At 40.4% G+C, this 14,471-nt stretch overlaps 1 long non-coding RNA gene across 2 annotated transcripts in view; it reads left to right on the top strand.

Moving 5' to 3' along the window:
* Positions 1-14,471, top strand: part of LOC147999415 (uncharacterized) — a 112,181-nt gene that overhangs the window by 63,953 nt on the left and 33,757 nt on the right. The window contains exon 4 of one of the 2 annotated variants that reach the window (XR_015643604.1): positions 3,426-4,379. The exons of the other annotated variant lie outside the window; for it this stretch is intronic. This is a non-coding gene — a long non-coding RNA (uncharacterized LOC147999415). Of the gene's footprint in view, positions 1-3,425; positions 4,380-14,471 lie in introns of those variants that run through there. 2 annotated transcript variants of the gene reach the window in all.

The raw sequence follows: 14,471 nt of genomic DNA, 5'->3' as shown, positions 1-14,471 counted from the left end.
TCACTCCGTTACAGACATCCTTGTACTTAGGGCTAGTCACAAAGGCACTCTGTGGTAACTGGTAGGAGAGTAGACATGTGCAAAATAGGTCCTGATAAGGGAGCTAAATATTCCAGCTAGAATAGCAAAGGAGCATTCGGTGTAAGCCAGAGCTTTGGTGTGCTCGAGTCTGCCAACCCTGGAAGTCAGTGGAACCAAACAGTACGCTAAAGGCAGGGGACAAAGCTAAAGGCAGGGGACAAAGAACAAAGATTCCAGATGTTGCTAAGGTTAAAATCAAACGAACAAATAGTACCAGAATGATTTCCGAATCCTCCTCAGTACATCTCACTGTTCAAATGGGGGAAGATCCTATCTTGTCACGGTTATTTTACCGAAAAGAAAAAGACAAAATGTAATGTTTCTGAGAGTGGAATCCTCCCTATGTCAGAGGGTTTCTTTCTTTTGGATTCATTATTTCCATGTCTGCTTCTCAAATGTTTGTAGTAGGCATTCATCTTTTGTTTGCTTAATTTCAAAAAAATATTTTACTTTTGCTTTGAAGAATTGTATGACTATATGTGAGTCTCTGTGTGAGTTTGTGAGTATGAGTGTAGTACTTGGAAAAGAGTCAAGTCCTCTGGAGCTGGGCTTATGGACACTGGTCAGATGTCCAATATAAGTGCTAGAAACTTTATTTGGTTCTCTCGGACAAGCACACTTAACTGCCTAGCCGTCTCTCCAGCCACTGGTTTTTGGTTTCTTGAGTATGATTCTAAGTTGCTTAGATGTGTTATATCACATGTTAAATTTCCTAAAATTTTTATATAGTTGAATCTATGCCAGTTTGGTATTTCTTGTTGACTTTTGTCCTTTTGAAAGAACTTTCCCACCCAACCACAGATAACCACATACCTGTTTTTGTATAGTTTCATGCATACGATTAACTGTATGGTATAAGAAAACATTAGGGAAAGATTTCTGATGAAACATATTTACCTTTTAATTACCACAGTGATAACTCTAAGACTTGATCATTCACTGATACTCATTTCATTTGTAATCTGACCTTGGTAAGAGTCTGTCTTTGGCTTTTCCCTCCTTCTGCCATTTGCGGGATCATGTAGACATCCGTGTCTTTAAATTCTAGCCTCGTGTAGCTCTTCTAACTATACGTCCCTTCCCTTTACTATTAATTTTTCATTTTAAAAGTTCTTGTATCTATTCATGCATCAAAAGAAATTCCCTTGGGATTTTGAATAGGATAATAGTAGACCAATCTTTTCATCTCAGAAGAATTTCTATCCCCAAGTCATCTACTTGGGGGTGGGTAGCCTTTTCACTTTATGGTGACAGGTTATGTATGGTCCTAAGTCAGTGTTTGTGAGAGAAAAAATTTTTAATCAATAGTCATGTCCTAAGGGCATCTGTGAGAAGCACTGAATCGCTACCAGAGGAAAGTAGGAAGTACACATGTTCTCCCTCAGGTGCTCCAAGGCTCCGGCTCTCCTGTGCTCCTGCCCTGGGCTCTCTTTCTTCCTATCCCCTACCGGCTTGCCTTGGCTGTTTTCCTTCCCTTCAGGCTTATCCCTGTCTCTCCAGTGAATCATCCCCAGCTGTTTACACTCATTTCCATTCCCAAGCTATGAGTTTTCAAATAATCATTTTAGTAATTTGATAAGCCTTTTTTAAGAAAATTAAATTATCCTAGAAAACATGCATTGCCATTCTGGTTAAAATATAGTGTGTTATATTTTATAACTGGCTATTAAGGATTGATTTTATATTTTTATTAATATTCCCACACTGGGGTTATTCGTTAGTTCTTATTGCTGCCCCGTTCCTTGTATTGGCCTCTTTCTGGCTCATAATTATACGCTAACAGACAGAAGTTCTGTTCCTCTATTGAGTGACCCAACCACTGTGAAGTTCATTGCAACTCACAGCTTTCCTAAGGACACGGCATCTACTCAGATGGCATTTTATTTTTAGAAATTTTTTTTGGATATTTTTTATTTACATTTCCAATGTTATCCCCTTTCCTGGTTTCCTGTCCATAAACTCCCTATCCCATCTCCTCTCCCCCTCCTTCTATAAGGGTGTTTTCCCACCCAACCAACCACCTCTTCCCACCTTCCTACCCTGACATTCCCCTACACTGGGTCGTCCAGTTCTCCTCCCATTGGAAGCCAACAAGGCCATCTTCTGTTATATATGCAGCTGAAGCCATGGGTCTATCCATGTGTTCTCTCTGGGTGATAGTTTAGTCCCTGGGAACTCTGTTTGGATGGTATTATTATTATGGGGTTGCAAGCCTCTTCAGCTACATCAGTCCTTTCTCTAACTCCTCCAATAGGACCTCGTTCTCAGTTCAATGGTTGGTTGCTACCATTCCCCTCAGTATTTGTCATGCTTTGTAAGAGCCTCTCAGGCTCCTGTCAGCAAGCACTTCTTGGCATGAGCAATATTGTCGGGGTTTGGTGGCTGTATGTATATGGGCTGGATCCCTGGTGGGACAGGCTATGAATGGCCATTCCTTCAGTCTCTGCTCCAATCTTTGTCTCATATCTCCTCTTATGAATATTTTTGTTCCCCCTTTTAAGAAGGACTGGAGCATCCACACTTTGGTCGTCCTTCTTCTTGAGCTTCATGTGTTCTGTGGATTGTATCTTGGGTAATTCGAGCTTTTAGGCTAATATCCACTTATCACTGAGTGCATATCATGTGTGTTTTTTCGTGATAGGGTTACCTCACTCAGTGTGATATTTTCTAGTTCCAGTCATTTGCCTATGAATTTCATGAAGTCATTGTTTTTAATAACTGAGTATTACTCCATTATGTAGATATACCACATTTTCTGTATCCATTCCTCTGTTGAAGGGCATCTGGCTTCTTTCCAGCTTCTGGCTATTATAAATAAGGCTGCTATGAGCATAGTGGAGAATGTGTCCTTGTTATATGTTGGAGCATCTTTTGGGTATCAGATGGCATGTTATAGATCATGAAGGAGATTACAGCACTCAGTCAACTTTGAACAAAGTTGGAAATGAATGGAAATAAATTTAATGGATGAAACTTCACAGGGCTCACATGGTAGGGCTAGTTATATGGTAACAGTCCATCAACATAGTCCAAGGAGAGGGTGTGACATCGTGGCTTTAAAACACAAATCAAAGTTATAGAAAAACATAGACGGTGACAGTAAATAATTAAGAGAGGGATGAACAGGCTTTCATATTCATGTTAAGCAAAACGAGGGCGCAAGTGGAATGTTGCTGCTATCTGTTCTCTCTCAGCGTTATGAAGCAAGAGTTCCAAAAGCAAAGAGAGATGCAATTAAGGTCAGACTTTCTAACCTTTTAAAAATAAAGTCTGTGTTTTACATTGTGTGTCTGCATGTGTGATGGAGTGATCTGTCTTGTGTTTCCCTTTTATTTTTGCCTCAGATGATTAGCAAACTATGGACTGATGCTCTTCTGTGGACTAATTTTCAGAAATCATAGTCAACCGGAATGTTACGAAAGGACCTAAAAGAGCAAAGGCAGTGATCTTTGTGCGCTGACTCTGAGGGATGTTTACATGCAACATCTAATAGGTGAGGGGACCTGACCCTGATGTGCTACAGTGTCACCTGCCAGAGATGCGGAATCCCGAGGGTGGTGAGGCCGTCAGCAGAATCATCAGCTTCATAGTAACTGCTGAAGTTGCTACTGAGTACCCAATGACAGGCTGACAGCAGTGTGGCAACCATGGTGGGGATAAGGAGTATTATGCAGAGGGATTAATGAAGAGATAGTGCCCAAACCTGAGGTGGTTACAGGGAATGGATTTTGAGTCTTGGGGATAAATTGTTGCCAACTTGGTCAAAAAGCACACCCTTATACATGACATTTGACATTGTCTTTTTAATAAAATCTTTAAATGTATTTTATTATTTTATATAACACATCACTTTTTAATTTTATTTTTATTATTTTACTGAATATGCCCATTTGTCTTTGTTTTCTTCATAAACCTCCCAGGAATGTCTGACCAATGAACAATAACTTTTGTTAAAAAATATCCTTAGTAACATAAAATACTGACCATAGAATAGAGCTAAATTCATTTTTCCATGTTCTTAAACTTCCTCAACTTACAAGCAGTCATTGATTTAGAAGACAAGAAGATCGTTTCTGTAGTAATTTACCTAAAATAGCGGGACAGGTCTTTCTATCTACTCTATAATCTTTGAATGTAGCACTGAAATCTGGACCTCCTGTTAACACATGGATTATTGTCATCGAGTGCAGCTGACCCCAATCCTAACTGATTTCTCCAAGAAGAGAGCCATTGTTGTGACAATTCTTGAGTGAACTAAATCATCAAAATGTCTCAGAGTAAAGTAGCAATGTTGTTGCAATTAATTCTCATTTAGTCTCCTTATGGAAATACTGCTTTCTAAGGTCCATTTTGGAATGGCCCAAACCTTCTGGGTGAACATGAACCTACCTGATGGACAATGACATCAGTGTTATATCCATGTTATGACTAGAATACAGAAGAATCTGTCTCCAATTCAAAAGCAGAACTTTACAGAAACAAACTTTTGAATAGGAGGTTTAATTATAATGACATTGCATCTGGATATTTCTTATTACACTGCCCTATTCCATAGATCTGGGATGGTAAGCAACCTTAGAAACCACAGCTATCTGTGAAGACCAGAAGGAGCGGAACAACTTAAGAGTACCATTTTGTGTCCATTGTCTTCAAAAACCTTAATTAGTTGTTGGTCTAATAGGTTCAAGACCGAGAGACCATCTTGTGGGATTTCCAGCCTCCATTGACAGGCTTGTGCAAGTCTATGGCCAATTTTCAAAATGCACCATGCCTTTGTTACTGCTTGCTAACTCAATCCTGCGATGTTTTTGGACTTGTCCAAGTTCTCCTTTGCGTCCATCCATTCTTGCTGTAGTCACATCTAATCTGCTTCCTTGCTTAGAAATGGTGGGCATCTGTGAATGCTCATAACTTATAATGCAGGAATGGGCTCAACATGCTTTCCAAAAACCTGTGACTGGCTGGTGAAAGGGCTTGGGACAGCCAGCCACATTAGGCCGTGGAGCATCAGAGCTGCTTGTCGTGTCAGCCTATGACTGTTAATAGCCAGACAACCAATGCATTCTGTCCCAACAGCTGGAGCTTCTGGGAGGTCCTTAACCATAGCTTTGAGAAAGGGCATTGAGGTAATCTGGGATGGAGGTCACCAACAGATGGAAAACTGTGGTGGGATTCTCACTGGTGAGGAGAGAGCAGAGGTTACAGCCGCTTTGCCAAATCCTCTGTGGCTGGCTTCCGTGGCCAAGTGATGATTTCCATTGCAAAGGCAGGGTAGCATTGGTGGTATCTGCCTTTGGGAGGAAAACAAGTTTTGATACTAAGCCCTACTCTGTCCTGGAGGGGCCCTGCCAAAATGAGTTGTGTGGGCCTATTTCAAGGGGGTGTTTTCTTATCTAGAGTCATTATTTCAGAATCAAAAAATGCCTTGATAAAATGAAATGAAGGGTGAAACTCCATATGTATAAATCGTGTTGGAATTCGAAGGGCCTGGATTGTATTATATGAAGAAAAGGGGAATGGCATATTAATCTAAGAAAAGTGTAATAGAAAATATAAGCAACCTTTTTCTTCTCTACTCCTAATTGGAATTTTTCCTTTGAATTTATAACACCCCATGACTAATGAATAACCCAACTTACTTAAGCCACGGTTCAGAAATGTTCTTTAGATCCCCACTGTAAACAATAAAGAGAAGCAAAGACCCAGGACCACATTCTTTTAGCATTGTGCTTACGTTAGCCAAAACATGTAAAGCCATAATCTTTAGGCTCTGCTTTCCCAATCAAGCAGGGAGCACATATACAAAAGAGTACAGGAAGCTGGGTCTAGCATTGTCCCAGCACATACAACTGACACACAACTTCTAACCTGTGAGAGAGGTGAACTCTGCTTCTGACTCAGCCTCTGGGGGTTTTGTGACTCTGTGATGAAGAGAGGCATATGAGCTACATATTAGGTAGGGCTGTTGTCTTCTCATCTCTGACATAATGCATTAAGACCTTCGCTGTTTACAACCCAGGAAACCAAACTACACATTGATAGTTAAGCAGAAAGTTAATGGATACAAGACTCTGTCCACGTAGTAAGGTCTGTCCGAAGGTCAGGCTAGGCAGATGTCAACTCTATGAACACTAGGAAGTGAAAATTCCTTTGGAGAACACTCATCAGTTTTGACACAAATGACCATCGTCTCTTTTTCCTCATCATCACTATTAATGATACAGATGTGTTCAGTATCATTTTTGTCTCTCAGATCAGTACTCTTTAACCTTGATTTATTTTTTTTTCTTTTCTTTTTTTTTTTTCGGAGTTGAGGACCGAACCCAGGGCCTTGCACTTGCTAGGCAAGCGCTCTACCGCTGAGCTAAATCCCCAACCCCTTAACCTTGATTTAATGTTCAACTATTTCACTAGACCTGTGAAATACTATGTAATAGTGACAAATGGCAGATATACCCATGTATGCACAGATACAGAGATACATTTTAATTTTACTACAATTAATAGTGTAAAGGATGCCAAGTACAATTATATATGCCTTTTAATTATAGCATGTGGACAAAATTATATTATGGTCACCATAATGTATTTCTTATGATGGATAGAGTATCCAGCTGGATTTTGAGAATGAAGGAATTGCTTTTTGGCATCTCAAATATGGTCCCTTTAGCTTTCACAATAAGTGGCCCACCAAATCCTGCAGCTTCTTTAAAGTGATATTGTCCTGCTTCATGTGGGACAAACACCTGACTTGGTGTCACTCATTCAGGTCTCCAAGACCCTGATCGTCATTCACCCTTTTAGAAAATGAAGGTTCACACTGTTTGTTAATCATAACTGCTGGCTTTTTCTTTAACTAAGTTTCGATTGTCCCCTCCTGTTTTCCTCAGGTTTCCTTCACTAGTTCTGCATTGTTTCGGTGTGTGGTTGCCTATTAAGACTCCTCATTTCCTGAATAACTCAGCAGAGTTCTCCTGTCTAGCCCTCTGATGGCTTATAGATCTAATTAAATTCAATAAACACGGATTAAGTGCCTATTTTCCAGGCCCTGCGCCAGACTGTATCCAGGCAGTCAGTACTCAATTATATACTGTTTTATTTATTTTTTAACTTTTCCTCTAGATCAGCCATCGAGCTAACCAGAAAGCAGGCCTTCTCTGAGGATTTGGGCTTGGTCAGAAACTGTTTCTCTGTCCACATGCTTTATAATTGCTTCATACAGGCACAGGCACACAGACACACAGACACACAGGCACACAGACACACAGACACACAGACACACAGACACACAGACACACAGGCACACAGACACACAGACACACAGACACACAGGCACATAGGCACACAGACACATAGACACACAGGCACACAGGCACAGACACACAGACACACAGATACACAGGCACACAGACACACAGATACACAGGCACACAGACACAGGCACCACAGGCACCACAGGCACAGGCATACACACAGGCATAGATACAGGCATATTCACAGTCACACTCTTGTTAACTTCCACTGCCTCTCCAGTTCTGTCTTTTAGATCCAACATTACTCTCCAGTTCTTGACCCTCCAGGTCTCAGAGCCACATCCCATGTGGAAAGCTCACATATATGCACTTTGTGGCCCTCTACACCTTGTAGGCTTTGCCCACCCCTCAGGTATTCTCCAACTTTGTGAACTTTATGTAGATTCTGGGGCTGCAGAAGGGGAGGCTGATGGCGATCTAAGTGCCACCCCTCTTTCCCAGCTCCCTCTGTAGGGCGTGTGTTAGCTGCTGAGTTCTCACATGTCCACCTGCTTTTGGTTCACTCAAGGAGGAAAGTGACTTTCAGCATCCGTGCCACAGTATTTGGTCAGCTGCCCAAAGCTGGCGCCTGGTAAAAGCAGAGTACCATGTGGGGCTCACTGGGTTCTCCGTGTTGTACACTAATTAAGGAGGTGATTCAAAGCTCAGCCCAATAGATATTTTCAGGTGCACCAATTAGGAGTCGAAATTGGAGCCTGGGGCACTTCTCACGACATTCAATATTCAACATTCAACAACGGCCTAGCGGGGCAGGGCTGTCACTCACTGGACGTGTTTGGCTACAGTTATAATCCTAATAGAAATTTAAATGCTTGGAAACTTTAGAAAATGGGTCACACTCTATGCACGCCAAAGAAAATAATATTCCTTGTTAAAAAAAAACTTTATCCAAAAATATGTTAATTATCATACATTCATAAGATCATGGTTCACATAGTGTTCTGAAACTTTTTATGGCATATTTTGCTTTGTTTCGTGATTTTCACTTATGGTCATGAAATACATTTCCGTACTATCATATCCCAATGTAAGCTTTATGTGTCATGAGTGGGAAACAAATACTATGTTTGATGAGTGATAGAGGTTTTTAGGATGAGAAGAGTTTTTGTTTCAGTAATATTACTTAAAGTCTTTAAGGAACTAACAGCATTGCAGTCCTTAACAATGTGGGACATAACGTCTAGGCTTGCTATATTGTCTCCTTTATGAGGTATGTGCTGTACGCATTTGCATGTACATCTTTATGTGATTTCAGCAGAAGTAGTGTTTTTTGTTTCACATACTCTGGGGAATTTATAAAGCATGTAGATTAAACTCTTGCTCTGAGATTTTTCCCTTAGTGTGCTCTTTTGTTTGCATGTCCAAGCTTCAAAGGAAGAAAGCGAGTCTCCCACACATTGCCTGCAAACACTGGGCAGAATTGCAGTTCCTCAGAACACAGTTAAAGAAGGTGGCAGTGGGAAGTCTTCCCTCCTTAGGCTTGATGACTTCTGCTCTGCTTCTCACCCAGTTTAAGACTGATGCTGGTCTCCAGTACTCAGAAACAGGCCAGCTCCACTCCTCGCTTTGTTAAGAACACAATAGGACCTACATAGCCCCGCTTCTTAACCTAATTCTCTCTCGTGTAAATACATTGGCCAAAAGGCAGCTATGAGGTCTCTTATTCCAGTTAAGAACGTCTACAAAACTTAAGCAGAAATGTTCCTTTATGGGAGCAAAATAGCAACAGTTTGATTTTCCAACAGAGATTCGTCTTCACTCCCAATGCCTCACATTTTGCTTAGACTCTGTGGCCTGCCTAGGATTTGTCCCCCTGAGCCGGCAACCTTGTTTGGCTTCTCCTAAGCATATCTGTCTCCTGCCCCCATAGTTGTATATGTCCTGTGGTTTCCCACTTGAGCTGTGTTTAAATGAAAAATGTATATAGTGTCTTTTTCCAGCTAAGTTATGCTTCTCAGCAGTTTGCTCGGAGCAGTTTGAAGACAGACATGCACCAAGTGAGTCCCTTGGTGTTACTGATACAGTTCTTGAGAGAGCAGAGGTTTCAGATACAGCTTATCCACCACTTATGCTCTTGGTGGCACTTTCTGATTGCTTTGCACAGCATATCCCCAATACCCACTAACATCCATTGGTCTTCCAAGTCCTGCCACCATGAAAGAGAATCTGTTCTCTGTGCTCTCTGTATTTCTTTGAACTTTGAGACTCTTTCCTCTCTTATTCTGGCTATTCTGTGCTCCCAAGAGCCTTCTATAAATGAAAAACTCAGTGCATTTGTTTGTACATAACTTCATGTAGGACCATAAGGGGTAAGTTATGCAAGTAGGCTTTGAACTTCTTCCTCAGGAAGAGCAGCTAACCTTTTACATTTCAACTTCAGTGTCCTGATCAAAACGTGTCCCAAGGGAAAATGCAGTGTTTGGAAGCTATATTATCCTGTGAATCTAATGCCGACCTTGTTCCTCTCTCCACACACTTGACGTGCTTCTCTGAATACTTCCTTGTGGTCTTACCGGCTTCATCTACCCATATATCTGAATATAACGTTTCAATAAGGACCCACATTTTAAATCTTCATCTTCTTCCATTTATGAAGCACTTGTCTTATGGTGGAAAGTATGCAGTGCACAGTCCAAGGTCTGGTCTTTCTTACCCAGAACCCCATTAGATGATGCAGTGCATAGTCCAAGTTATGGTCTTTCTTACCCAGAACCCCATTAGATGCTTCACACAAATGTACTAGAATAAAAGTCATTATTGATGGAACATATTTGTTGGTTGGTGATCTTGTACAAAAGGTGGTGATCAAAGGGTAGAAGCTGCAGGATCAGTACTCTGCTTTTTACCAGCTAGGATAAAGTTGAAGAAACTGGATGTACTTGTAAAAGAGGGGAGTCTGCAGATAGTGCCTGAACCACGAGGTCAGTTATTCAATGACAGGGGACCAGAACTGAGTTTTGAAGAGTAGAAGCACACTCTTTAAATTAGTTAAATAGGTGTAAAGTACTGCGTACATTCTCATCAAGAATGACAACTTGGAAATTGCTGTCTCTTTAACTTGGGAATCATGGAGTTGTTTTGAAGACGGCCTTTTAATCAGGGGCATGTTGATACTTTCAAAAGTCTTTTTTCTTATTCTGTGGGAGTGTAAGATTATTTGGAAAAGTCTTGGTGAAAGTTGTGGACTCTATCTGGAAAGTGTTTGTGAACATTGCATTTCTAATTTCAGTGTCCCCTGGTAGGCCATGGCTCTTGCAACATAATATTCCTTGAACATGATAAAGTGCTGTATGCATCAATCCTAGGGGATTCTTAGGCAGTAAATACTAATGCCATTCTGCCACAGGGCACTAAGGGTTAGATGGAGCAAACCAATTGTCTGTAAGAGTTTGACCCAGAGTCCAACATCTTCATAAATTGTCCCTCTCTGTTTCTTTTCTTTCTCCCTGTGATTCTCTAACTCATTTCCCTGACCAACCTCGGGTAATGGTCTCTTTATCAGGCGTCTGGCTACTGTTTGCTTTAGGGAATAGCAAACAAACTCTTGGCTTCCTTGAGGCTACTCCTGGAGCAGACAGCCCCACCACTCAGCTTGTTTACAGAAATTAGATATGTGTTTGTGTTGGCACATGAATGACACTGTGTGAGACTTCACATTCTTCTTCCAGGGGTGGCATGGAGTAGAGCAAGATGATTCGTGAGTCTTAAGTGATAAAGAACGTAATATATGGTATCAAAAGGAAGAAACTATGTTGGTTTTGTACCAGAGATGAAGACTATGGTGCAAACTTGAGCCAGCTCCAGGCTGGGATCTAATTCTCTGAAGCTCTGTGATTTTTATGAAGGTACCATAGGCTCTCTGGGGATTGAACAGGTTGGTGAGGCTCCTGAGGGAAATAGGAAGTTGTAGAGGAAAAGGTATTTTCCAAGCTCCATGAAGAGACATCTAATAGGGCCACTGAGGAGATGCTGAGAGAAGGTTCAACTGCCCCTGTCAGCACGTCCATGGTGGATTGACTCTCCAGTGTTCTGGCCTTCCATTTCTCCCGAAGGCAGCTGATGTTACATTGAAAATTACCATCACACAAGTTCAGCCAAGAAGAAGCTGCATCCAAGTCATGCTAGCCCCACCCTGACAGGATTGTGGGTGAGTCAGGCTTTCCTTGGGATTCTCAGGGAACCTTCTGTGAATCCAGAGAAAATCCCTTAGGAAGTCACGCCTAACCAGAGAGACTGCTAGGGCAGCATGAATCTATCAGAGGAGAGGAAAAACACTATCTTCCTCAGGATGAATGAGGGGTCTGTTCCCTCACCGCAGTGTCTCTGAAGTGCCACCCAGAGCCACACCTCGGTGGTGAAATGACCCATTTTCTGCAGGTTGCAGACTAGCTGCAAAGACTGCCTCTTAGAAGCCTCAGACGCCCTGTCCGCTTCTCCACTTCCTCAGCTGAAGTCACTCCATTAGCTTTTCAACATGAAGGAGTGGAAAACTCTTTGATGGATCTGACACACAAATTGAGTGTTTCTGCTCTGCCTCCAGCCATTTGTCTTTGCCAACTAGAGACACTCCTATGCACTACAACTTATCTGAGTATCATCTGGCAATGCAGACAAGGGTGATGCAAAGGACCCTAGAGTAGCCAAAGGAACTAGTGAGCCTAGAAAATAAAAGCCATGGCAACTACTCTGCTGCTTTACTTAAAGTTGTTCAGCAAAAAAGTTGGGGAGCACTGACCTTACAACACTTCATGAGTTCATTTTCTATATAATTTATTCTGTTTTTAATATATTCACAGTCATTGTGAATCTCCAAAAGATGGATAAAATAGCTCATGTTTCTCAAATGGTCTTTGACATGACGTGGTTTTGGGGTGAGACATCCCACAATATGAATTTAAGTACAAATGTCCAGAGGGTACCATGGTATCACAACAAAATAAGATGTTTGATGGCTTACTATGCAAACACTGAATGTATAATGGATATTCTGTCTAGTCCACAGAATCATGACGGTGGTCCAAACCATTGAAAATAACTCAAAAGGATGTTTCATGAAGAGTGGGATGCATTGTATCCAAGAATAAAATTTTCAAAAATAAATTTAAAATATTTAAAAAAAATAAAATGAGAGAGAACATTTGGGTAGATATTTGGCCAATGTGCATACTGACTTTGGAAATATTTTATGAAGTATTAATAATTGGATTTGTGTAGAACTGTCTCCACAGTTGTTTAACATAAATAACAAAGGGTAAATAACAGTGTGTTAGATGTGTGAACACATGCATACAGAAATAATTAGCTTTTATTTGAAAAAGAATCATGTAAATCCAGGAAGGAAGAATGAATGAATTGTGTTAAAAAAAATCCGTGTTATGAACAACTGGTTATTTATTCAGTTGAAAAAATGAATTAGAATATAAATCTTCTAAATGTTAAAATTAATTCAGGCAAGTAATCATGGTAATGCAACAAACAGGCATTTGTAGCCAAGTAGATATGTATATTTACTCAAATCGTAAGGAAATGGGGGAGGGCTGAAAACTTGAAAGGTGACAGATTTAGCGCGTGTGTGTGTATGTGTGTGTGTGTGTGTGTGTGTGTGTGTAAGTGTATGTATGATTGTGTGTATGTGTGTGTATGATTGTGTGTGCCTGTGTGTATTGTGTGTATGTGCATGTATGTGTATGTTTGTGTGTGTATGTGTGTTTGATTGTGTGTGTGTGTGTGTGTGTTGTGTGTCATTCATGAATTCAGAGTTCTTGGGCTGGTGCAGAGCCTTGGGCATCTGCTAGGAGCATAGAGTGGACCTTTAACAATCTACCATTACATATTAATAATGGGATAGAAAGGAAAAATCATATCATTTTCATGGATAACCAAGTATAGTTAATAATTTTGACTAAATAGGTCATATAAATATGATATACTTTATAATTTACCATAGTGAGAAATGCAAAGTAGTTTAAATTGAGATGCTCATAAACATATATTAAGCTATGGATCAGACTATAATCATTAAAGTAATATTAATTACTTCATGAGTCTTACCATAAATGGTTCTGCAACAGTCAGATGATAAATTTTTATATGGCTGCTTTTAAATCAAAATAGATTAGAGTTGAAATTAGATATTCTCGTACCCATGTTAGATGACACAAAAACCTGCTTGGAGCTTTGATGACATCACTGATAATGAAAATCAATGGCAATGTATTAGTCAGGGTTCTCTAAAAGCACCTTTATGTGTAATGTTTATGTAATGTGTAGATACATATAAACACATATATATATACAAGCAGACCTACAAAATATTTATCATCTGATTACAGAACCATTTCTCTCAAGCCAGATGAAGCAATTAATATCACTTAATATATTATTTAATATATTATTTATATATTACTTGATATATTACAATATATATATACATATATATGCATATATATATATGGGACGCTTAGATCAGCTTACAGAATATGGTCTAGGGAGTAAGACAATGGCAGTCTCACATTCGAGCAGCCATGACGTCGGTAGTCACTCAGACTGTGAGCTGGATATCTCAGTAGTACATACGATTCTGGTGCTAAAAGGCCTAAAGGAGTCTCAGAGCTGCTGGTTTTCAGTCTATGATGGGAGGCTGAAGAAGTACAAGTTGATATTAAGGGGGAGGGCAAAGAATGCAACAGCAATAGATGAGGGCCAGCAGGAATGAGGGCAAGCAGGCCAATACTAAAGTTTCCTTCCTCCACCCACGTTTGGTGTGGGTCTTCTTCAAATAATCAAATCAGTGGAGTGGCCAGAGGCCAGTGCCTCTGATTCCAGGTGCAGTCAAGTTGACAACCAGGAATAGCTATCTCCTGTGAGAATAATAGCATGAGAAATGATGCCAGAGCAAAGTGGAATTTTAACTTGAGATGTAGTAAACATAACAACTAGCTCAATTTTATACTTGATAATGGCTCAGAGTTAATTAAACTTATTTAAACTGACATCCTGAGTAAAAGGTTTGTTGCAGCAGAACCTCTCTTAATTGGTCTGTTTTCCTTGGTATCTTTTCAAGGTGACATTTTAGAC

This window comes from Rattus norvegicus, chromosome 19 (genome assembly GCF_021556685.1).
Source record: "Rattus norvegicus strain SHRSP/BbbUtx chromosome 19, alternate assembly SHRSP_T2T, whole genome shotgun sequence".
Classification (NCBI taxonomy): Eukaryota; Metazoa; Chordata; class Mammalia; order Rodentia; family Muridae; genus Rattus; species Rattus norvegicus.
The sequence above is the reverse complement of the archived record's forward strand: the minus strand, read 5'-3'. Positions and strand labels throughout refer to the sequence as shown.